Below are 25,696 nucleotides of genomic sequence, written 5' to 3' on the forward strand. Positions count from 1 at the left end.
GTTACAGTTCCAATCTAGGCCAGTGTTAATTGAATTTCAGTGGTTTCTCCCAATAATGGGATGTTTGAACTGCATGAAACATGGGCCTAAATATGACTGATAGTCAGTTACCTGAATCTTAGTAATAGATACTGAGAATAAAACCATGAAATAAATTGGATTTATCTTTGTCATTTACCATTCAAAGTGGGACAGCAGTGTATCTTCTGAGGCTGAGTGTCAGGACCCAGGCTGCGGAGCACCAATAACCATGCGCAGAGACCAGATTCTATCTAATATCCTTATTAAAGAAATATATAAAGTCAATAAAAACAAGTGAAGAATATAGTTCAGAAGTAGACCTTTCAGGAAAGGTCAAATATAGTCCAGGAAAACAATGTCCAATATGAGATATTAGAGTCCAAAGTTATAATCCAATAACCGAAACACACACTTTGCCAAGAAAAGTGTGGGGAGATGACAAGGTCTTTAGTCCATGGAGGCTTGACAACAAGGCTGGAAAACAACTGGATACTTGGCTAAGCAAGACTTGATACGAGGCAACAAAGAACAAGAACTAGGTCCGTGGCAAGGTCCGTGAAACAAGACGGCTTGAAACTTGGTCCGGGAAACAGGGAACTGGAGTACGAAGTCTACACACGATCTCACTCCACAAGCTGACGAATTGACTCCGCAAGGTTTCCTTCGCGGGGAAACACCTAAATAGGGTCTCGCTTCCCGCCAGAATAACATTTTCCCTGGAGAACTAGAAATGAAACTCAACTCTGTCCAGATGTATGACTCCTTAGAATTTCCCAAGGGAAGCAGACCTAATCAGCTAATTGTTTGGCTGCGATCCTCCCTAGTGCCTCTATCTTTATTATAATTGTCTTTTCTAGAAAACGGGGGAGAATTCTGCCCAAGGCTTGTTTGACTAACTTCTTGAGGGCAAACATCCTGCAGGTGCAGGGGCTCCGTTTCTGGCTGAAACGGTGTAAATCCCATGTTTTCCTCTTCGTCTGCCACAATGGTACTAGGAACGGGACTACAAGGCCCATGAGACATCACACTGAGAGAGCACGACTTGCCCAAGTTCATTGGTGGGTTTTCATGCTGAGCAGGGATTGGGACCCTGATCTTCTAGAGTCCTTGTCAATCCAACCACTTTATCAGGTTTGCAAAGTGCTGCCTCTCAGCCACATGTGATTCTCAAGTCTCACTTTTGTGGCTCCAGAAGTCTTCCAATTTTGAATGCTCCCAAATGCTTTTTAAAAATTAAGCTGCTGTTTCCTTACCTCGCCTTAAACATAGAACAAGAATACATTAAAAAGGAACAAATGGCTGACTTTTCATGACACTCCAAAACAGCAGCCTACTCAACCTAATGGTACGGTCAACTCTGAATCACTAGTGGCTTTTGGTGTCTCATCTTTATGTTGCTAAGTAATACCTCCCACTGAAAGGACGGTAAGAAATTTATATGTAGTAGTCAACCTTCAGTAGAGTATGTGACTCACTGGGATTGCAGAAACAGCCATAGTGCAGTCCCCATTTCATGGGGAGATAATGAACCGGCACCTTGGCAGATAACAGAATCCAGTCTCATCTGCACAGGCATGAAACCCAGACTCATCCTGAGTTGGCTTGGTTGTCTTCACAGTGTTCTTCCACTTTTGGTGAGTAAATATTGTGGCTTATTGTGGGTTAATCTAGTTTTGCCCCACTTCAGGCAGAGTCAATGAATGTTCCAGAGTTTGCTTGAACTCTGTGGAATATCTAGTGGCTTCAGGGCAGTGTGGATGGTGAATTGGATCCAGTACAAAGCAACCCACCCTCCACAAGGGACATGTTGCCATCACCTTTCTTTTGTGCTCATCAGCACAGGGCAAGGATTGAAACCATGCTGCTGCTGTTGCATTCTATGTGAGCTCCTGGCTGTTGGTGGAGCCCATTCTTATGTCCTGTTTGATTTGGATGATTGTCTCCCTCCTGTTCCTCTGCTGCTGTTTAGATGGGGGCACTTGTGATAGCCAGGAGCTCACCTGGAGCTTTGTGGCTGGCTGGGAGGGCAATGGTGATACACAAGGTGAGGGGGTCAACATGGTCTTGGCCTGGTTGGATCATGTGGAATCCCACTGACCATTGCAGCAGGTTCATGTATGTATATGTATCTAGAATATTTCTGCTTTGGACTGGCCCTGACTTTACCGAATTGAACGGCCGGTATAGATTTGCCCTTAGTTGCACAATAAATATTCAGAAGGCTGTGCAGTGCAACCATTATAAATACGTGGATGTAAATTTATATTCTGCAGTTATTTCAGGGTTAATATTTCAACCTAAAGTGAACAATGGTGTTTACCTAAACATGCCATGGATACTGATGGGTTGTGCATCTCAGACTTAATATTAAGAAGGCTGTGAATGTCCAGCCTGTAGTTTGAGCTTCAGTCACTAGGTGGCTCTGTTACCAGCACAGCTTAGAGTGATCTGATGGAGGGAGCTATAGGATTGCTATCTTTCTCTGCTCTGAGGCAATAACCTAGACATGGAATGGGTGGAACCTCTCCTTCAGGGCTATAGGATTGTCCCATAGGAAAGAACTCACACAGGGGAGCTGTTGCCCGTGGTTTTATTCAGGCAAATTGGACATGGTATGGCTATCTGTGGGAGCAGAGCAACATTGTTTGGAGGCCTTAATTAAAGTTTATCAATGTGTAGAAAAGGTCTATTCTAACCTTTCAACTGAGTTATTTTATGAGTCCCAAATAGCACAAATTGAAGCATGTTTTTCTTTGAGATTATCTGAAAGTTAACATGGATTAAAAGGGACCTCTGAAAAATTTCATTTATGAAATCCAAAAAGCCAGCATATTGAATATTGGATGATGACTGTGGAGAAGAAGGGTTCAGTTCCCCATTCAGGCACAGAAACCCATGAGGTAACTCTGGATGAGTTGTAAACTCTCAGCCCTAGAAAACACCATGCTCGTTCACCTTAGGATCTCTTGTCAAGACTGTGAGTCCTGACATGTTTCTTTGAGACTCATCATATATTTTTACTCACTTCATTTCTTCATTTGTTCTGTATACTTGCTTGTAACAGCTATGTGTAGGTACGCATACTAAATGAAGGGTTGTCACGACCCAGGCTACAGAGCACCAATAACCATACGCAGAGGCCAGATTCTATCTAATATCTTTATTAAGGAAATATATAAAGTTAATAAAAGCAAATGTAAAAGTTAGTCCAGAAGCAGACCTTTCAGGAAAGGTCAAAATTAGTCCAAAGAAACAATGTCCAATATGAAATATTAAGGTCCAAAGTTGTAATCCAATAACCGAAACACTCACTTTGCCAGGCAAAGTGAGGGGAGATGACAAGGTCCTTTAGTCCATGAACTTGAGCAAGGCTAGGAATTAACTTGATACTTGAAAGCAAGGCTTGAATCGTGGCACAAGGTAACAAGGAACAAGAACAAGATCCGTGGAATTACTTGGTAAAATCCGTGAAACAAGGCAAGGTTTAGTCCTGAAAGGCGAGGCAAGGTCCGTAGGTAAACAAGGCTGGGAAACAGGAGCGAAGGCTTGAAAACAAGAACAAGGCTTGAACAGGAACGAGGCTTGAATCGGAGCGCGCTGTCCAGACACAACTCGCTCCGGAGGCTGACGAATTGACTCCGCAAAGTTACTCCGCGGGTAAAACACCTATATAGAGTCTAACTTTCCCGCCGAGAGCAGTTCTCTGGGAACCAGAAACGAAAGCTAATCTCTGAGACCAGATGTTTGACTCCTTAAAGATTCTCATGGAAAGCAGGCTTAATTGGCTAAATTCTTAGCAATTATTCTAGCACTCCTGCGCGAGGCCGCTTCCAAACCTCTCTGTTGTTTACAAAACTCATGGCGAGAAAACACAGGAGATGTAGCCTCAGTGTTTGTTTGACATACTTCTGGAACATAACCCTCTTGCAGGTGCAAGGTTCCCAGATCTGGCTGGGAAGAATCTGTCTGGGAAGAATCCAGTTCTGACTGGGAAGGTAAAAAACCCAAGTTTTCTTCTTCATCAGGCATCACAATGTCATGAGCAGGACTACAAGGCCCATGGGTCATCACACTATCCCCCTCCTCAAGCCCCCTCCCAAACTGGGACTCTCTCCCCGAGGCGCGAGGTCGCGGCTTGGCGGGATAGGTCTGATGAAAGCGACGGGTTAGATCAGGAGCATGGACTGTGGAGGCGTCTTCCCAAGAGCGTTCCTCAGGGCCAAAACCCACCCAGTCAATGAGATATTGCAGGCGGCGGCGGTGAAAGCGAGAATCCAAAATGTCCTGAACCTCGAACTCGTCCTCCCCATCCACCAAAATAGGGACGGGGGCCGGCCGGTCTACATCTGGCCGCACACCATCCGCCGGAAGGAGCAGGGAGCGGTGAAACACTGGGTGAATGCGCATTGAACGCGGAAGTTGGAGTTTGAAAGTCACGGGGTTTAATTGCGCCACCTGTGATGAACCATGGGCCTTGTAGTCCTGCTCAGGACATTGTAATCCCTGATGAAGATGAAAACTTGGGTTTTTTACCTTCCCAGTCTGAACTGGATTCCTCTCAGCCAGATCCTTCCCAGGCAGATCTGGAAACCTTGCACCTGCAAGAAAGTTGTGCCCCAGAAGTATGTCAAACAACCCCAGAGCCTACTTCTCCCGTGTTCTTGCGCCGGGAGTTTTGTAAACAACAGAGAAGTTTGGATTCAGCTTCGCGCAGGAGTGCGAGGATAGCAGCTAAGAATGTTGCCAATTAACATTGGTTCTCGTGAGAATCTTTAAGGAGTTTAACATCTGGTCTCAGAGTTTAGCTTTCGTTTCTGATTCCCAGAGAACCGCTTTGGTGAGAAAGTTGGACTCTATATAGGTGTTTTGCCCGCGTAGCAACTTCGCGGAGTCAATTCGTCAGCCTACGGAGCGAGTTGTGTCTGGACAGCGCGCTCCGATTCAAGCCTCGCTTCAGCTCAAGCCTTGCCTTGCTATCCAGCCTTCGCCTTGCTTCCCAGCCTTTGTTTACCGACGGACTTTGCCTTGTTTCCCAGGACTAATCCTTGCCTTGTTTCACGGATTTTACCAAGTTATTCCACGGACCTTGTTCTTGTTCTTAGTTACCTTGTTCCACGTTCAAGCCTAGTTTCAAGTATCAAGTTATTTCCTAGCCACGCTCAAGTTTTATGGACTAAGGACCTTGTCATCTCCCCTCACTTTGCTTGGCAAAGTGAGTGTTTCGGTTATTGGATTACAACTTTGGACCTTAATATTTCTTATTGGACATTGCTTTTTTGGACTAATTCTGACCTTTCCTGAAGGGTCTAATTCTGGACTATTTTCTATACTTGTTTTTATTAACTTTATATATTCCTTCAATAAAGATATTAGTTAGATTCTGGCCTCTGTGTATGGTTATTGGTGCCTCTGCCGCCTGGGTCGTGACAGTTTGACTCCGCCACCCATAAGCACCAACTAACCGAGGCCAGGATGTCTACCGGAGCCGCGCCGGCTGGACAGCCGCTCAGCTACACCATCAGCAAGGACGAAGTGGACCGCATCCGTGACAGACTCAACGCGCAGGATGGAGAAATAAAAGGGTTGAGGGAGCGCGGAGTTCGCCTCCCGGCCATGGCGTTGCCTACCAAGTTTTCTGGAGAAGCTGCTAAGGTTCATGTTTTCCGCCGCCAATGTCAAGCTTATCTAGAGGCCCGTGATGCCGAGTTTCCCCAAGAAGACATCAAGGTGGCGTGGGTCTACAGTCTTCTAGACGGACCAGCGGCTAGCTGGGCGACGGCCCTGTTTGATCAAGCCTCCCCCCACCTAAGTTCAGCACAACGCTTCTTGGATCACCTTAAGGAGACCTGGGGAATCGAGGACAATTTGGAGGCAGCCGGTCACAAACTCCGGCGCCTCCTTCAAGGAGACAGACCCATGTCTCAGTACATAGCCGAGTTCCGCGTGCTGGCCCACAACACCGGCTGGAACGATGTAGCCCTCAGAGGACAATTTCGGGAGGGTCTCAACATTGAAATGCTGGAAGAAATCTCCAAGGTGGATCCTCCCCAGACCCTCGAGGCACTCATTGATCAATGTTTACGGGCTGAAGTCATGATTGCCAACAGGAAACAATGGGTTCGAGGCCAGGGCGGTAGAGCCGGGGCAAAACCCCCCGCTCCCGCCAGTGTTCAGCCACGTCCGGTGTGGAGACCCCCGCCGCCAACCCCATACCCCAGAGGAGGCGAGGAGGTGCCGATGCAGTTGGGCAATGTGCGTCCCAGACTAGATGCCGCCGAGAAGGCCCGTCGTCAACGCTTGAACCTCTGCTGGTACTGCGGGAACGGGGGCCACTTCGCCAGAGAGTGCCCAGCCAAAGGGAAGCCTGCCGCCCGTCTTGCGGCGGCGTCCTCCACGGAGTCGAAGGCGTCTGAGCCGACTGGCACACAGCCGGCGGGGGAAGCCAACGACCGGGTGTAGAGAGGCTCGCCAACCCGGTCAAAAAATCCATCCAAGAGCCGCCAACCGGGGTCCTGTTCCTTCTCGTGGTCACATTATGGTCAGCAAAAAGGGGACCCGTCATGATCCACGCCATGATAGACTCTGGAGCTACCAACAATTTCATCGATAGAGAGTATGCCGACTCTCTGGGATTACAATATCATGATTTCAAGAATGCCCGTGTGGTGCAAGCCATAGACGGCCGTCCCCTCAAGACGGGCCCCGTAAGCCAGTGGTCGGAACCCACCAGGATGTGGATAAGGGAACATATGGAAGAGATTTCCTTCTTTGTTACCGAGGTTCCCCATTTCCCTGTGATTTTGGGAATTCCATGGCTGACACTCCACGACCCTAACATCTCCTGGTCCAACAGAGAACTGCAGTTTGCTTCACCGTACTGCCAAAACCATTGCCTCGTAGCCAAGGTATGCCATGCCACAGACTCCGAGCCCATCATCACCTTGCCAAAGAAGTACTCCGAGTATTGGGATGTATTCAATGAGAAAGAAGCCGAAAAATTACCCCCACATAGACCTTATGACTGTGCCATTGACTTGGTGGAGGGGGCCCCGATCCCGCGAGGGCATCTCTACTCCCTGACTGAACCAGAGCAAGAAGCTCTCAGGGAATTCTTAGAGACAAACCTTCGCAAGGGGTTCATCAGACCCTCTCAATCCCCAGCCGCCTCCCCAGTGATGTTTGTGAAGAAGAAGTCAGGGGAATTACGCTTGGTGGTGGACTACAGAGCATTGAACAATATCACCAAGCGGAACAGCTATCCCCTGCCCTTAATCTCGGATCTACTGGACCGACTTCGAGGAGCCAAGGTCTACACCAAGCTGGATCTTCGGGGGGCTTATAATCTAGTTCGCATCAGAGAAGGGGACGAGTGGAAGACCGCCTTCCAGACTAAATTCGGATTATTCGAGTCCCGAGTTATGAATTTCGGTTTATGCGGAGCTCCCGCAACGTTCCAGCATTTTGTCAACGATATTTTTCAGGACTATCTAGACAGATTCTTGATAATCTACCTGGACGATTTTTTGGTGTTTTCCAGATCACAATCAGAACATGAGAACCACGTCAAAATGGTGTTGCAACGACTGCGGGATCATGGACTTTATGCCAAGCTAGCAAAATGCGCTTTTGATCTACAAGAGGTAGATTTCCTTGGCTACCGCATCTCGCCTCTAGGGCTTTCCATGGATCCAGCCAAAGTTTCAGCAGTATTGGAATGGCGGGCGCCAACTAACAAGAAAGAGGTGCAGCGTTTCTTGGGGTTCGCGAACTACTACCGCAAGTTCATTCCAGATTTTGCCCGCTGGTCCGACCCCATCACTAGCTGCATCCGTGGAAAGCAGCCTTTCCGCTGGACTGATCAAGCAGAGAAAGGGTTCCAGCAACTGAAGAAACTATTCACCTCCCAGCCAATTCTACAGCACCCAAATCCTGGAACCCCTTTTGTGGTGCAAGCGGACGCCTCTGATGTGGCAATTGGGGCTGTACTCTTACAACCGGTGGGAGATCACCTCCACCCCTGTGCCTTTTATTCTCGTCAACTAACCACACCAGAGAGGAATTACACCATTTGGGAAAAAGAACTACTGGCCATAAAGGCAGCCTTTGAAACTTGGAGACATTGGCTAGAAGGGGCCAAATTCCCCATTGAAGTCCACACTGATCATCGTAATCTAGAACATCTAAGAACTGCCCGCAAACTAAATCAGAGGCAGCAACGTTGGGCTTTATTCTTTGAACGTTTCAACTTCCAGATCCATTATGTGACCCCAGCTCAAACCAAGCAAGCAGACGCCCTGTCACGTAAACCGGAATACGCTGCAGGACGCAAGGAGACCTTTGAATCCCAACTGCTACAACCTGAGAACTTTGCCACGCTCACAGTGGGGAACACCAAATCCAGTCCCATTGGTTCAACTTCCCCTACTCCAGGACCCATCTGTGCTCAAGAAATCAGGGCTAGTCAGCAAGCAGATGCCTGGGCGCAGGACCAACTTCGCCAAGGTCTGCATTTTCCCTTTTCGCTTAAAGATGGGCTGCTCTGCTATAGAAATCATGTTTATATCCCACCCGGACCGGGCAGGGAAAAAGCGCTTCGTCTGTGTCATGACTGCAAACCAGCAGGACACTTCGGACTATTTAAAACCATGCATTTGATCCTAAGAGATTTTTGGTGGCCCAAGATCCGCAAGGATGTGGAAAAATATGTCAACACCTGCCCAGTATGCCAGCGCTCCAAGATACGAAGGGAGAAGCCCTCAGGGCTTTTGCACCCCCTTCCTACCCCATCTCGCCCATGGGAAATAATTTCCGCGGATTTCATCACTGACCTACCACCTTCCTGTGGATTCACCACGATCTTAGTGGTGGTGGACCTATTCACCAAGTTAGCCCATTTCATTCCCTGCGAAGGCCTCCCCACGGCCAAAGAAACTGCGGATCTATTTCTTCAGCATGTTTTCAGACTACATGGATTGCCCAAGAGTTTAGTCACAGACCGTGGATCTCAATTCACCTCTCGTTTTTGGAAGGCACTACAAAAACTACTGGGCATAGACTCTCGCTTATCTTCAGCTCATCATCCCCAAACAGATGGGCAAACGGAGCGCACCAATGCCACTTTGGAGCAGTATCTTCGCTGTTATGTAAACTACCAACAGGACAATTGGGCTTCTCTGTTACCACTGTCTGAGTTTGCCTACAATAATGGAGTTCAAGCTTCTACAAAAGAAACGCCGTTCTTTGCAAACTACGGTTTCCATCCACGTTTCTTTCCCCCTGTCATTGAAACTTCCGAAGTTCCCGCAGCAGAGGATTGGCTGCAGGAACTCACAGCGGTGCAACAACTTTTGCTCCAGCAACTGGACCAAGCCAAGGAGGACTATAAACGCCACGCTGACAAACACCGCCAGCCGGGCCCCGAAATCAAGGTAGGAGATCGGGTTTTTCTGTCCACTCGCTTTCTGCCCTCCCACCGCCCATGCCGGAAGTTAGATGCCCGCTTCATTGGCCCCTATCCAGTGGTGGCGCAATTAAACCCCGTGACTTTCAAACTCCAACTTCCGCGTTCAATGCGCATTCACCCAGTGTTTCACCGTTCCCTGCTCCTTCCGGCGGATGGTGTGCGTCCTGATACAGACCAACCGGCCCCCCCTCCTGTTTTGATGAATGGGGAGGAGGAGTTCGAGGTTGAGGACATTTTGGATTCTCGCTTTCATCGCCGCCGCCTACAATATCTCATTGACTGGGTGGGTTTTGGGCCTGAGGAACGCTCTTGGGAAGACGCCTCCACAGTCCATGCTCCTGATCTAACCCGTCGCTTCCATCTGACCTATCCCACCAAACCGCGACCTCGCGCCTCGGGGAGAGGACCCCAGTTTGGGAGGGGCCCTGAGGAGGGGGATAGTGTGATGAACCATGGGCCTTGTAGTCCTGCTCAGGACATTGTAATCCCTGATGAAGATGAAAACTTGGGTTTTTTACCTTCCCAGTCTGAACTGGATTCCTCTCAGCCAGATCCTTCCCAGGCAGATCTGGAAACCTTGCACCTGCAAGAAAGTTGTGCCCCAGAAGTATGTCAAACAACCCCAGAGCCTACTTCTCCCGTGTTCTTGCGCCGGGAGTTTTGTAAACAACAGAGAAGTTTGGATTCAGCTTCGCGCAGGAGTGCGAGGATAGCAGCTAAGAATGTTGCCAATTAACATTGGTTCTCGTGAGAATCTTTAAGGAGTTTAACATCTGGTCTCAGAGTTTAGCTTTCGTTTCTGATTCCCAGAGAACCGCTTTGGTGAGAAAGTTGGACTCTATATAGGTGTTTTGCCCGCGTAGCAACTTCGCGGAGTCAATTCGTCAGCCTACGGAGCGAGTTGTGTCTGGACAGCGCGCTCCGATTCAAGCCTCGCTTCAGCTCAAGCCTTGCCTTGCTATCCAGCCTTCGCCTTGCTTCCCAGCCTTTGTTTACCGACGGACTTTGCCTTGTTTCCCAGGACTAATCCTTGCCTTGTTTCACGGATTTTACCAAGTTATTCCACGGACCTTGTTCTTGTTCTTAGTTACCTTGTTCCACGTTCAAGCCTAGTTTCAAGTATCAAGTTATTTCCTAGCCACGCTCAAGTTTTATGGACTAAGGACCTTGTCATCTCCCCTCACTTTGCTTGGCAAAGTGAGTGTTTCGGTTATTGGATTACAACTTTGGACCTTAATATTTCTTATTGGACATTGCTTTTTTGGACTAATTCTGACCTTTCCTGAAGGGTCTAATTCTGGACTATTTTCTATACTTGTTTTTATTAACTTTATATATTCCTTCAATAAAGATATTAGTTAGATTCTGGCCTCTGTGTATGGTTATTGGTGCCTCTGCCGCCTGGGTCGTGACACCACCACTGGATAGGGGCCAATGAAACGGGCATCTAACTTCCGGCAAGGGCGATGGGAGGGCAAAAAGCGAGTGGACAGAAAAACCCGATCTCCTACCTTGATTTCGGGGCCCGGCTGGCGATGTTTGTCCGCGTGACGTTTATAGTCCTCCTTGGCTTGTTCCAGTTGCTGGAGCAAAAGTTGTTGCACCGCTGTGAGTTCCTGCAGCCAATCCTCTGCTGCGGGAACTTCTGAAGTTTCAATGACAGGGGGAAAGAAACGTGGATGGAAGCCGTAGTTTGCAAAGAACGGCGTTTCTTTTGTAGAAGCCTGGACTCCATTGTTGTAGGCAAACTCCGACAGTGGTAACAGAGAAGCCCAATTGTCCTGTTGGTAGTTTACATAACAGCGAAGGTACTGTTCCAAGGTGGCATTAGTGCGCTCCGTTTGCCCATCCGTTTGGGGATGATGAGCTGAAGATAAACGAGAGTCTATGCCCAATAGTTTTTGTAGTGCCTTCCAGAAACGAGAGGTGAATTGGGATCCACGGTCTGTGACCAAACTCTTGGGCAATCCATGTAGTCTGAAAACATGTTGGAGGAATAAATCTGCAGTCTCTTGGGCCGTGGGAAGGCCTTCACAGGGAATGAAATGGGCTAACTTGGTGAAAAGGTCCACCACCACTAGGATCGTGGTGAATCCACAGGAAGGTGGTAAGTCAGTGATAAAATCCGCAGAAATTATTTCCCATGGGCGAGATGGGGTAGGAAGGGGGTGTAGAAGCCCTGAGGGCTTCTCCCTTCTTATCTTGGAGCGCTGGCATACTGGGCAGGTGTTGACATATTTTTCCACATCTTTGCGGATCTTGGGCCACCAGAAATCTCTTAGGATCAGATGCATGGTTTTAAATAGTCCGAAATGCCCTGCTGGTTTGCAGTCATGACACAGACGAAGTGCTTTTTCCCTGCCCGGTCCGGGTGGGATATAAACATGATTTCTATAGCAAAGCAGTCCATCTTTAAGCGAAAAGGGAAAATGCAGACCTTGACGAAGTTGGTCCTGCGCCCAGGCATCTGCTTGCTGACTAGCCCTGATTTCTTGAGCACAGATGGGTCCTGGAGTAGAGGGAGTTGAATCAATGGGAGTGGATTTGGTGTTCCCCACTGTGAGCGTGGCAAAGTTCTCGGGTTGTAGTAGTTGGGATTCAAAGGTCTCCTTGCGTCCTGCAGCGTATTCCGGTTTACGTGACAGGGCGTCTGCTTGTTTGGTTTGGGCTGGGGTCACATAATGAATCTGGAAGTTGAAACGTTCAAAGAATAAAGCCCAACGTTGCTGCCTCTGATTTAGCTTGCGGGCAGTTCTTAGATGTTCTAGATTCCGATGATCAGTGTGGACTTCAATGGGAAATTTGGCCCCTTCTAGCCAATGTCTCCAAGTTTCAAAAGCTGCCTTTATGGCTAATAGTTCTTTTTCCCAAATGGTATAGTTCCTCTCTGGTGCGGTTAGTTGACGAGAATAATAGGCACAAGGATGAAGGTGATCTCCCACCGGTTGTAGGAGCACAGCCCCAATTGCCACATCAGAGGCGTCCGCTTGCACCACAAAAAGGGTTTCAGGATCTGGATGCTGAAGGATTGGCTGGGATGTGAATAATTTCTTTAGTTGCTGGAACCCTTTCTCTGCTTGATCAGTCCAGCGGAAGGGCTGTTTTCCACGGATGCAGCTGGTGATTGGGTCAGACCAGCGGGCAAAATCTGGAATGAACTTGCGGTAATAGTTCGCGAACCCCAAGAATCGCTGCACCTCTTTCTTGTTGGTTGGCGCCCGCCATTCCAATACTGCTGAAACTTTTGTCGGGTCCATGGAGAGCCCTAGAGGCGAGATGCGGTACCCCAGGAAATCTACCTCTTGTAGATCAAAAGCGCATTTTTCCAGCTTGGCATAAAGTCCATGATCCCGCAATCGTTGTAACACCATTTTAACGTGGTTCTCATGTTCTGATTGTGATCTAGAAAACACCAAAAAATCGTCCAGGTAGATGATCAAGAACCGATCTAGATAGTCCTGAAAAATGTCATTGACAAAATGCTGGAACGTTGCGGGAGCTCCGCATAAACCATAATTCATAACTCGGGACTCGAATAATCCGAATTTAGTCTGGAAGGCGGTCTTCCACTCGTCCCCTTCTCTGATGCGAACTAGATTATAAGCCCCCCGCAGGTCCAGCTTGGTGTAGACCTTGGCTCCTCGAAGTCGGTCTAGTAGATCCGAGATTAAGGGCAGGGGATAGCTGTTCCGCTTAGTGATATTGTTCAATGCTCTATAGTCCACCACCAAACGTAATTCCCCTGACTTCTTCTTCACAAACATCACTGGGGAGGCGGCTGGGGATTGAGAGGGTCTGATGAATCCCTTGCGAAGGTTTGTCTCTATGAATTCCCTGAGAGCTTCTTGCTCTGGTTCAGTCAGGGAGTAGAGATGCCCTCGCGGGATCGGGGCCCCCTCCACCAAGTCAATGGCACAGTCATAAGGTCTATGTGGGGGTAATTTTTCGGCTTCTTTTTCATTGAATACATCCCAATACTCGGAGTACTTCTTTGGCAAGGTGATAATAGGCTCGGTGTCTGTGGCATGGCAGACCTTGGCTACGAGGCAATGGTTTTGGCAGTACTTTGAAGCAAACTGCAGTTCTCTGTTGGACCAGGAGATGCTTGGGTCGTGAAGTGTTAGCCATGGAATCCCCAAAATCACAGGGAAATGGGGAACCTCAGTAACAAAGAAGGAAATTTCTTCCATATGTTCCCTTATCCACATCCTGGTGGGTTCCGACCACTGGCTTACGGGGCCCGTCTTGAGAGGGCGGCCATCGATGGCTTGCACCACACGGGCATTCTTGAAGTCATGATATTGTAATCCCAGAGAGTCGGCATACTCTCTATCAATGAAATTGTTGGTAGCTCCTGAGTCTATCATGGCGTGGATCATGACGGGTCCCTTTTTTGCTGACCATAAGGTGACCACTAGAAGGAACAGGACCCCGGTTGGCGGCTCTTGAATGGGTTTCTTGACCGGGTTGGCGAGCCTCTCTACGCCCGGTCGTTGGCTTCCCCCGCCGGCTGTGTGCCAGCCGTCTCAGACGCCATCGTCTCCGTGGAGGACGCCGCCGCAAGACGGGCGGCGGGCTTCCCTTTGGCTGGGCACTCTCTGGCGAAGTGGCCCCCATTTCCGCAATACCAACAGAGATTTAGGCGTTGGCGGCGGGCCTTCTCGGCGGCATCTAATCTGGGACGCACATTGCCCAACTGCATCGGCACCTCCTCGCTCCCTCTGGGGTATGGGGATGGTGGTGGGGGTCTCCACACTGGACGCGGCTGAACGCTGGCGGGAGCGGGGGGTTTTGCCCCAGCTCTACCGCTCTGGCCTCGTACCCACTGTTTCCTGTTGGCAATCATGACTTCGGCCCGTAAACATTGATCGATGAGTGCTTCAAGCGTTTGGGGAGGATCCACCTTGGAGATTTCCTCCAGCATTTCAATGTTGAGACCCTCCCGAAATTGTCCTCTGAGGGCAACATCGTTCCAGCCGGTGTTGTGGGCCAGCACTCGGAACTCGGCTATGTACTGAGACATGGGTCTGTCTCCTTGGAAGAGGCGGCGGAGTTTGTGACCGGCTGCCTCCAAATTGTCCTCGATTCCCCAAGTCTCCTTAAGGTGGTCCAAGAAGCGTTGCGCTGATCTTAGGTGTGGAGAGGCTTGGTCGAACAGTGCCGTCGCCCAGTTGGCCGCTGGTCCGTCTAGAAGACTGTAAACCCACGCCACCTTGATGTCTTCTTGGGGAAACTCGGCAGCACGGGCCTCTAGATAAGCTTGACATTGGCGACGGAAAACATGAACCTTAGAAGCTTCTCCAGTAAACTTGGTTGGCAACGCCATGGCCGGAAGACGGATTCCGCGTTCCTTCAAACCCTTTATTTCCCCATCCTGTGCATTGAGCTTATCACGGATTCGGTCCACCTCATCCTTGTCGATGGTGTAGGTAATCGGCTGGCCGCCCGGTCCAGGTCCGGCTCCGGTAGACATTCTGGCCGAGGTTAATTGGTGCTTAGGGTGGCGGAGTCAAACTGTCACGACCCAGGCTACAGAGCACCAATAACCATACGCAGAGGCCAGATTCTATCTAATATCTTTATTAAGGAAATATATAAAGTTAATAAAAGCAAATGTAAAAGTTAGTCCAGAAGCAGACCTTTCAGGAAAGGTCAAAATTAGTCCAAAGAAACAATGTCCAATATGAAATATTAAGGTCCAAAGTTGTAATCCAATAACCGAAACACTCACTTTGCCAGGCAAAGTGAGGGGAGATGACAAGGTCCTTTAGTCCATGAACTTGAGCAAGGCTAGGAATTAACTTGATACTTGAAAGCAAGGCTTGAATCGTGGCACAAGGTAACAAGGAACAAGAACAAGATCCGTGGAATTACTTGGTAAAATCCGTGAAACAAGGCAAGGTTTAGTCCTGAAAGGCGAGGCAAGGTCCGTAGGTAAACAAGGCTGGGAAACAGGAGCGAAGGCTTAAAAACAAGAACAAGGCTTGAACAGGAACGAGGCTTGAATCGGAGCGCGCTGTCCAGACACAACTCGCTCCGGAGGCTGACGAATTGACTCCGCAAAGTTACTCCGCGGGTAAAACACCTATATAGAGTCTAACTTTCCCGCCGAGAGCAGTTCTCTGGGAACCAGAAACGAAAGCTAATCTCTGAGACCAGATGTTTGACTCCTTAAAGATTCTCATGGAAAGCAGGCTTAATTGGCTAAATTCTTAGCAATTATTCTAGCACTCCTGCGCGAGGCCGCTTCCAAACCTCTCTGTTGTTTACAAAACTCATGGCGAGAAAACACAGGAGATGTAGCCTCAGTGTTTGTTTGACATACTTCTGGAACATAACCCTCTTGCAGGTGCAAGGTTCCCAGATCTGGCTGGGAAGAATCTGTCTGGGAAGAATCCAGTTCTGACTGGGAAGGTAAAAAACCCAAGTTTTCTTCTTCATCAGGCATCACAATGTCATGAGCAGGACTACAAGGCCCATGGGTCATCACAAGGGTGTTGTCATGCTTTGAACAGTCTGATATTTGTTTGCATTGATGCAGGACTTCTGGAAAAAGCTTTCATTAGTCAAGAAATGTTTATTAAAGCCTGGCAGATTTATTACACATTTGGAAGTACTGCCAATCTAGTCTCCAGGCCAATCAGGTGGAGAAAAAGAGTGAGGAATTTGTTAGAAAATGTTTTGGTTGACCAGCTAAAGGGTGAAAAGTACATGGTTGAGGGGCTGATCTTGCCTATTGACAAATGGAATGAAATATTTGAATTGTTTTATCTATAATATATTGTGCAGTTGCCTACCACAATATCTGTGATATAGTTAGCAATAGGGCTGTGCAATCCAGGTAAACCTTGACCCATTTTGTGTCCTGACTTTTGGTGGGGGCCCCGATGTCACACCTCAGGATAGCTTAACCTTGCTAAAGACACCAGGCTGCACACAAGATGTAGTCTTTTATAGTTTATTAGGAAATAGGCAGAAAAAATAGTTCATAAAAGGTAAAAGTTCCGTTCCAAACTATAGTTACAAAACAAGGCTGTAATCATCAAATCCATAGAAGCATAGGCATGAAACAAGGTCCTTTCAAAGGAAGCCAAAATCCCAGAAACGAGAATACATCCAGGCTACGAGGTAATACAGGAATGCAGACTTGATACAGGAAAGCAGACTTGGTTCTTGACTCAAGCTAAGAAGTTGCTTTTGACAAAGATCTCTCTCTCAGCAGACTGTTTTAATAGCATAACATGAATCATTCCTTTGCTTTTTGACCTCACTCTTATTTGCTATTTGGAGGCTTCTACGCAACCCCCAAAATTTCAGTCGACTAGCACGATTGAGCTCAGCGGCCTCGTTAGTGTTATCAGACCTACTCTCCCCTTCTGCTTCTTGCACCTGAAAACCATAATCAGAAACAACATCATTTCTTCCCATGGGAAAAACTCCAGGCTCTTCATCTCCCACAGCAGGAACACTCTGCACCTGAATCCCATAATTCCCATCAGAGTCATCTTGAAACTCATCCTGAATCTGAATCCCATCATTATGCACTTGCATCCCAGAATCCTCATCAGTGTGATGCCTAGGGCACCTTTGGCCCCTGACCCTGTGGCCATTACTGTTCAGGACGAAGAAGACTTTGGTTTTCTCCCACGTCAGCAAGATTCAACTCTTTTCCAGATGCCTTCTGTTGACATCTCCGAGCCAGAGCCAATTAAGGATGCCCTTGAAACAGTGCCGGCTCTCCCAGATTCTCCTGAAGGGTTAGTGTTTGATCGCAGGTTTTTTTTTTTGAAAACAGAGAGATCACACAGACAAAGCTTAAGGAGAAGCGCCAGATTAGCGGAGCGTGGTGACTATGGCTAGGCCCTGTTCTCTTGGGAAGAATTTGGGAGTCAGACACCTGGCGCGGTGACTATGACAAGCTCAGTTCTCCTGGGAAGTTTTAGGGAGTCAGGCACCTGGTTTGGGGGAGCTTATGAACTTCAATAAAAGTATTGCGCTGAGAACTTTCCTTCACGGTGTCAACTTTACTTCTGACTGAGAAGCATCATTGTCTCTAGCTCTTGAAATCCAAGCGGCCTGAATGTGAGCTTACTCTCGAGTAGACCGGGCGCCGGTCTACCTCCTTGCCCAAGTTTGGACTGCGTTTCAGCTCCTGCACATCCAGTTCATGCCTTGCCCTGAAATCCTGCTTTTGGACATTTACTCCAGAGAACTCTTCTTGCCACTTTGCTCTTTTTCCCCACTCAATACTCAAGCTGAGTTTGAGTATGTTTCGGTTTCTGGACTTTGGACTTTAATATTGGACATAAGACTTTCACTTATTGGACTAATTTTGATCTTTCCTGAAAGGTCAATTGCTTATTCAACTTTGCTGCTTATTTCCTTTTGGAACTTTATTTGCTTTAATAAAGATATTATATTGTTACTGGCCTCTGTGTTGGTTTTCAGTGCTCTCTCTGCCTAGGGGTGTAACAATCAGAGTCACACAAAGGCAAAGGCTGAGTCACAACACCAGATCCATTTTTTGAGAGCCTCCTGAAATTGGCAGGGCAGATATCTGGGGTGCCGAAAGATCCATTTTCTATTGGCCCGTTATGGTGGGGGGTCTCCCCAGGCTCCCTTTCCCATCATTTTAGGCATTTAAGGTCTGCTCAAGAGGAGAGGCACTCAGCTGCAAGCAGGCACATGCTTTAAGGAGGCTTCTTACCTGTTTCTTACTCTAGAGGTGCTTGGCTGCAGGCAGGTGTGCGTACTTTCAGTGCCTCAGCTGCAGGCAGGCAAACGCATTTTCTGGGCCTGTATGCCACATGCACTTTCCAAGACAAGGAGGTAAGTTTACTCCAGAGGAGGCACTCAGCTGCAGACAGGTGCACATTCTTTCTGGGCCTGCATGCCACACACTTTCCAAGGCAAGGAGGCAAGTTCTCTTACTACAGAGGAGGTGCTTGGCTGCAGACAGGTGCACATGCTTTCTGGGCCTGCACACCACACACACACACTTTCCAAAGCAAGGAGGCTGCTCATGAAAAGCAGGCAAGGAGCAGAGATTAGCTCCCGCTTGCTTTCCTGTTGAGCTGATTTTTGTACCGGGAGGATGCTTCCCATTACATGCTCCTGATGGTAAACAAAAGTAATAAACAAATGGATGTAACGAAGGAAACTGGGTCCGTACAAAACTCTAGTTAGCAACTCTATTATCTTAAATAACATTCTACATTAGCTACTTTGCATCTCAGTTGAGAGAGAAAAGTAGGCTATAAATAAAGATAAGAATTTTAAGAACCTTCTTTCCTGAATTTAGCTAGCCATAATTTGGAAATGACTTGAAGGCATACAAAAACAAGAACAACCAGTACAAATATTTACAGGTCTACAGCACCAACTAAAGTCACAAATGTCTCCAGTTTTTAACAGCTTGATGGCTTTGGTGTATTGAGTTCAGGTCTTGGAAAAGATACTTTTTCTGAATATGACTAAGAGATTTGTCCTCCAGAAAGGTAACATCACAAAACTCTGACTTCAGGGCTATTCTAAACCATACAAAGCTGAATACTTTTTTGCTAGCATAATATGCAATGCTCACGATGTCCCATCTCCTGGCTCACCTTCTTCAATTTCAGCCTAAAACAGTGTTTACTCAAACAATGATCCTGATGGTTTTAATTGCCATTGTTGAATTTCACTCTCATGTCCTCTTCCTGATATTGTCTTTTGTTCTTTTGGGTGTTTGTGTTATATAGTGGTCTGATGAGTTTGCTTTGCTTTGTTTCATTTTTTAAAATGTAATACTGCATTGTAAATTTGTTTTTCTTTAAATGAAAACACCCAGCATAAACAGCTTAAATAAATAAATCTCCAGCAGAATTATTTTTCCTGTTCTATCAAACCGGAAGTTCAATCTTTCAACAGCTTTCTAAGCTGTTTTTCAGGCCACAGAACATTTACATTTTTTTAAAAAAAAGTGTCATAACAACTACTCATTCTATATGTGTCCAGCACATTTTGAAAACCACATTAATTGTATTATTTATTTAAAACCTTTCTTAATGTTTAGAGTAAAAATTCTGCTAAGATGGCTTATGTAAAAAAAAAGATAAAACATAAATAAAATGACTTTCATAAAACACAGTGGGTCCAAGCAGAATTTTAAAATGTTTACCAATCTAGTAGCAGCAGATTAAATTTAAAATTAGGTAAGATTAGGTAAAACAATTTAGATTTTTTTTAAAAAAAAAATTGAAGCAGTAGGATAAATGTAGTTCGACACCACTTTAATTGCCATGGCTCAATGCTATGGAATCCTGAGAGTTGTAGTTTGGATATTTATTGTGTCAGAAGCAAATTGAGAATACAGTTATAATGTATAAAAAACCACAAGGTTTAAAAATTTGGCATTAACTAAAATTTCCTTTTATTAGAAACTGGCCACTTGGAGTGATGTACCAGCATTCTCTGGCAGATAATGCTAAAGACCTTGTAAAACTACAACTCCTTTGATCTTGCCAACATTTCCAATCCTTTCCATAAGGGACATTGCACATTCATAAGGTCCAAGGCTTTTAAAATATATTATTTGATTTTTGTTCTATATGAAATGTAAATTTTGGCATGAGTAAGACCTACGGTGTAAGTACAGGTAGGAGGAATTAATTCTGCCAACTTGGGTCAGGGTTGGTGGCAGCAGATGAGAGAGAGGACGTGTTTGGAAGACAATTACATGATGGAAGATAAGAGCAAAAATCTACCTGTCAGGTGAAAAGGAGATGAAGAGATCAACAATGCCATTAAGGCCACAAAGAGAATTTCAAAAGTGGAAGGGAAAGAGGTAAGGAAGAGGAGCCGAGCTATCTATAGTTAATGTCTTGCGTGAAAAGAGAGGTGTTCTTTCAGAACATGAATAGGAGGTGACAGCGGCATGGCATATATTTTCTTCTTGACAGAACGAGTACGAATTGTTCTTGAAACCAAAAGATCGGGGGAAATGTGGAAAAGGGGGAGGGGGAAATCCCACCCATCATGTTATGTCATCAGCCTTGCTGATGGGAAAACAGTTTGTCTTTTCTTTTAGTGTGAGAGACTGCCCACAATGGCTTGGAAATAAGTTTAATTCTAAAGTGGAGATAGATGCACGCTTACTTAGTCACAACTCGAGTGATTCCCAGGAATCAAATGTCAAGTGAAGAGTCAATAAAGAGATTGATTAAGTGTCCTTATTCCAGCCAGGACCTGCAATCAGATTTAAGTCAGGATTTTTAAAACAATGTGTATTGATCGTATTAGTATTCTGCCCTGAGATCTCCTGAGAATATATCATGGGATGTGAATTTTAAAATAAAGAATGAATAGCCAGAACATTTAAAGGAACTATGCAAAGCATTGCATGTTGGGGGTATGTTAAATCATTTAATTTCTTTCAAGCTGGCATTAAAACCTGGGATGGATTCATGTGGCTCGACTGACATGGAAGTCACCAGGCTTTGCTGGAATTCATTCTTGGGTCATCTCCTTCCATTGAGTTGTAAAGATCCAGAATGAAGGATGAGCTATTTTTATGTCATAAGCAAATGCCGTAAATACTACAGTTGCCATGTTTCCCCGAAAATAAGACACTGTCTTATATTTTCTTTTCCTCAAGAAGACACACTATGTCTTATTTTTATATCCATGGCCAGTATTCAAGCACTCAGATGGTGTGATTGCCAGATGCCTCCCTCTGTCTGGAGGGAGCTGCTGCTCCTACGAGGGAGGGAACACTGTGGTGCCCAAGCCCTGTGACAGCTAAAGAGGTGGCCTGTTACACCCTAAGGCTACGTGGACACCTTGAAAACCAAACTGGAGCCAGGATCATAAGCAAACAAGTGGTTTATTGAAGGATATATATATATATATATATATATGCAAGTAAATAGTGTTTAAAGTTAGCAGAGTAAAAGGTCCATAAAACACTGTCCTTAACTGTTTGAATGTAAGTCCAATAAAGTCTTCCAAAGTTGTAATCCACAGTCAAAGCTAGTCCACAACACTGTCCAAGCAGGAGCAGCTGAAAGTCACAGGGAACAAGAGCAAAATGTCGGTAATCCATGAACTGTAATCCACAGGAACAAGGAGTAACAAGGTATCACTGAAGCTGGAGTCAACAAGGCAAGAAGAACTCGGAAGATGCAAGGCACAGTTTTGGCAAGGAAGTCATGAAGTGAGGCACTGGAACAAGGCAAACTTGGAGCAAGGTACTGGAACAAAGCAATCAAGAAGCAAGGTACAGGGACAAGGATTCTTCTCCCAAGGATAGCAAAGTTGACACTGCAACAAGAACAAAGAGCAGGGCATCTTTAAAGACTTTCCAAGGCTAAGGCACAATGAAAGTCAGAACAGGCAGAACTTCACATGGGAAACTTACTCATTAGTGCGCCTGAGAGGCAAGTGCCGACTTCTTCTCACACCCTTCGGCTCCTATCCCTCACGAAGGACTCTCTTCTGCGACAGCACTCTCCTCTGCGACAACATCTGAAGAACCCAATCTTGACTGGTCCTTGGAATGTTCCCCAATTACCGGATCCTCTGTAAGCACAACTTCGGGCACCTGCAAAGCCAATGGGCTTTGATCCAAGTCTTGAGCAGGCCTGAAATCCGAATCAAATTCTGAATCAAACTCGGTTTCCTGCTGAAGAGCAAGCTGTGATGGCTGAGCTACAACACGGCCCAGTGAGTAGCACTCTGGCATCCTCCTCCGGCAGCAAGGGCTCTGGGGAGGAGCCCTGCAGCTGTGCTGTGGGCAGGGTGGGGGGCCTGAGTGGGTCTCACCCCCTTTGCCTTCTTGCAGTTTTTCCTCTTACTGGGGCTTACCACTGCTCCTGCTCCCTCCGTTTGGGAGACTTTGGAGTGCCTTGAACCCTTCCCTTGCTTGGGCAGGGAGCAGGGCACACTGGTGTGAGCTGGTAAGTCAGCCATGGCCGTGGCAGGGGGTAGGAGCAGCTGCCTTCTTTATCACTTCGTGCCGGTACGTTGCACAGCAACACCTATTACTATGTCTTATTTTCAGGGTATGGCTTATATTGCGCAAATGCTTAGAAATCCTGCTATGACTTATTTTATGTGTATGTCTTATTTTCGTGGATACACGGTAAAACAAGGGGTAGATACCATGTTGTCACTTTCCAAATCGGCATATAAGGCACTAGTCGAAGCAAAATAAATAGGTTGTCAGAGCACTGACAGCAATCACACTATGGTCACCAGTCTCTAACCATGCTGTTTTGAGTTATTTTTGTTTTTAAAATAACTACCAAGGGCAAATTTCTTATGTAGCTCAGATTGTGTCAAACTGGAAACAAATTTCCTGGGAGTGTATCACAAGAAGATGCATGAATTCATTCCACCCATCTATCAAAATAAAGGGCATCATCATCTATGATGTGACATTCCTACAAAATGTACCATCATTCCTGGAGATTTTGCTCTCTGGCAAAATACAAAAACAAATACAAGATGTGGACAAAAGATGTCCATAAATAGTTTTTTGCTCATAAGGGACAGAACTCTCAAGCTATGAATCATACCAACAAGTTTTGAAATATTAGTAGTTTCTCGGATGATTTGAACATTGACTGAGATTCTCCATCATTGGGGTTTTTCCACATAATATCAATGACGTGCAGTTATATTTGGGGCCTTGGCTGCAAGGGAACAAGATGCCAGGTATGAATTATGCTACACACATCACATGTGTAGCATAACCCATATCTGGCAGGTGTGCAGTTTTGCATAGCCAAAATTGCAAATTTGAATGTATAACCAAATGCACAAGTAAATGCACATTTTATATAAGCAGCTATCTTTGGTGTTGTGAAAGCCTAATGGGAAATCTTGGTTGAGAATTGTTGCAGTTTCAGACTTGTTTTATGCAAATGTGCACTTTTCTGCATGGAAAATAAATAATTTTCTGGACAGGCATCAGCATTTTTTGCAAAGAAAATAGTATTTGGGGCTGAAAGTATTATTTTATCTGTGAAGAAACAAATGTTTCCTGTAAAGAAAGTAATGCTTTTTGTTCAAAATTACCATGTGAAAGTTTTGCACAGAATAAGCCTCCAACAACAGGAGTTTCCAATATTTCTACAAAGCAGTATTGTTTTACTTCAGCAGAGAATACCACCTTCTGGCAAGGCATATATGGCAAAAAGGCCTTTCTTGGTTTCCAAAGTATATGCTGTTGAAGCACATGTTTACACATATATGCACCCATGTAAAACACATACCACAGCCCAACAGAGATGCAGCCTATCCACTTCTTTGGGCACATATACACTGTAGAAGTAATGCAGTTTGACCCCACTTTAACTGCCATTACTGAATGCCATGGTATCACGGGAGTGGTAACTTTTGAAGCTCTATAACCTTCTCTGCTAGTGCTCTGCCAAACTACTATTTCATAGCATTGAGCCATGACAATCAAAGTGGTGCCAAACCACATTAAACTTACCATGCAGATGCACCCCAGAGGCCAGGTGAGTTGGATTTAATTTGCTTTGTTTTTACTTCTTCCCCTTGTCCTATAGCAAAGCAAACCACATCCTCCTTGGATCACAATCATTTTGATGTCCACCAAGACAGGGAGTTTCAGGGGAAGGTAGTGGTGTGGGACATCCAGATCCCGAATTAGAATGTGTCTGCACCGATTCTGCCCTGTCACGTCTTGCAAATGTCTCCATGAAGAATGAAGTCACTGGTGGATCTGACTAGGTGTCAGAAAGCATTGATTTTTATGCCAAGTTATAAAATGTTTGCTGTGAGAAGGTCTCTACTGGGAGTGATATTCATCATGTTGTTTGACCTCAGAGATGAATGAAAATAAGTTCCCCATCCTTTTTTCTCATATTTAGATTTGAATGGAGATGGAATGGAATAATAAAGACAGAATTATCTGTCCCAGCTATCTATCTATTTTCCATCTATCCATCCATTCATCTAGATCAGTGGTTCCCAGCCTTTGGTCCTCCAGGTATTATGGGTTTTAGCTCCAAAACCTATGGTTAAAATTCCCAAAATGTGGAAAACCAAAGTTTGGGAATGGGAACTACTGCTTTAGCCTATGATAGCTCATTGCTGTTATGCCATTGATCCTCCAAGTTGTATTCTAAACTTTAAAGGAGTTATTCAAAACAGCAAAACAGCAAAACAGCAAAAAAGTTTCAACACCTTGGACAGTTCCTTTACAGTCTGGATTCATTGGGCCATAGACATGGGCATCACCATCTGATCTCCCTGTGGTTCAATCTATCTATTTAGGAAGTGATTCCATTTCTAACCCAGCATCTGTCATCAATAATGGATTGGATGAGGGTAAACAACGTGGATGTTACAATGATGTGGATCTGAATCTGTTTTAACTTCATTGTCATCATCATTGTCATCATCAATCTATTTCTAAGTAGACACAAATACTTCTTCATGTTATTCTAAAAAACCCAATTTGAATGTCATAGTGATGCAGTTATGAGAAAAGGGAATGAATAAATTGTAAAATAGGCACCATTGATTTGTGGGTTATAATTATGGAGTTCTGATGCCTGATTGTACTGCAGAATGAGGAATCTTTGGCAAAAGTCTGACTTGGCAGCTGGCGTTATGTGGACTCAGCCTCCTCCAAAAAGCGAGATACAATCACATCTAATCTGCTTTCTTGTTTAAGTGAGTAAGCTGATCTTTATTAAAATAAATGCATTGCGACAGACAGATAAAATAGGTTTTTTTTTTTTTTTTGAAATCGCAATGCTTAAATTTGTCAGCCTGGTTTCATTATATGCCATCCTGAAGTTTCTGGAGAAAAGGTGGGATATAAATATTTTTTTTCAAATAAGGGGGTCCAAATGGGATGCGGATCAGATAAACACAGACAAGAATAGTACTATTGTCCTAACTCAGGGTCCTATGGATGTATTGGATTAAAACTCTTCATCCCAGTCAATGGCCAGTCTGGCTGGGGATGATATGAGTTCTAGTCTAGCCCTTCTGTAAAGGTTTGAGAAAGGCACTTTCAGTTGATGTGGGAAGCAATAGGCAGAGGCCTCTCTGGGCAGTGGAGAAGGCCAAGCAAAGCTGTTCATCATTAAAACCTGAAAAGAACAATAGAGACACTTCTTACTAATCTGGACGATGTTGTAATGGCAGCAATCTTCCTTGATGGAATTTATCACATTTCATACCCAGTGCTAT

The 25,696-nt window shown here is 45.8% G+C and overlaps 1 long non-coding RNA gene across 1 annotated transcript in view; it reads left to right on the top strand.

The window, feature by feature from the left end:
- Nucleotides 1-860: 860 nt before the first annotated feature.
- LOC134299290 (uncharacterized) overlaps nt 861-25,696 on the top strand; it is a 79,032-nt gene continuing 54,196 nt past the window's right edge. Inside the window, exon 1 of the long non-coding RNA XR_010006476.1 lies at nt 861-1,655. This is a non-coding gene — a long non-coding RNA (uncharacterized LOC134299290). The remainder of the gene's footprint in view (nt 1,656-25,696) is intronic.

The sequence above is a fragment of the Anolis carolinensis genome, chromosome 5, assembly GCF_035594765.1.
Source record: "Anolis carolinensis isolate JA03-04 chromosome 5, rAnoCar3.1.pri, whole genome shotgun sequence".
Lineage (NCBI taxonomy): Eukaryota > Metazoa > Chordata > Lepidosauria > Squamata > Dactyloidae > Anolis > Anolis carolinensis.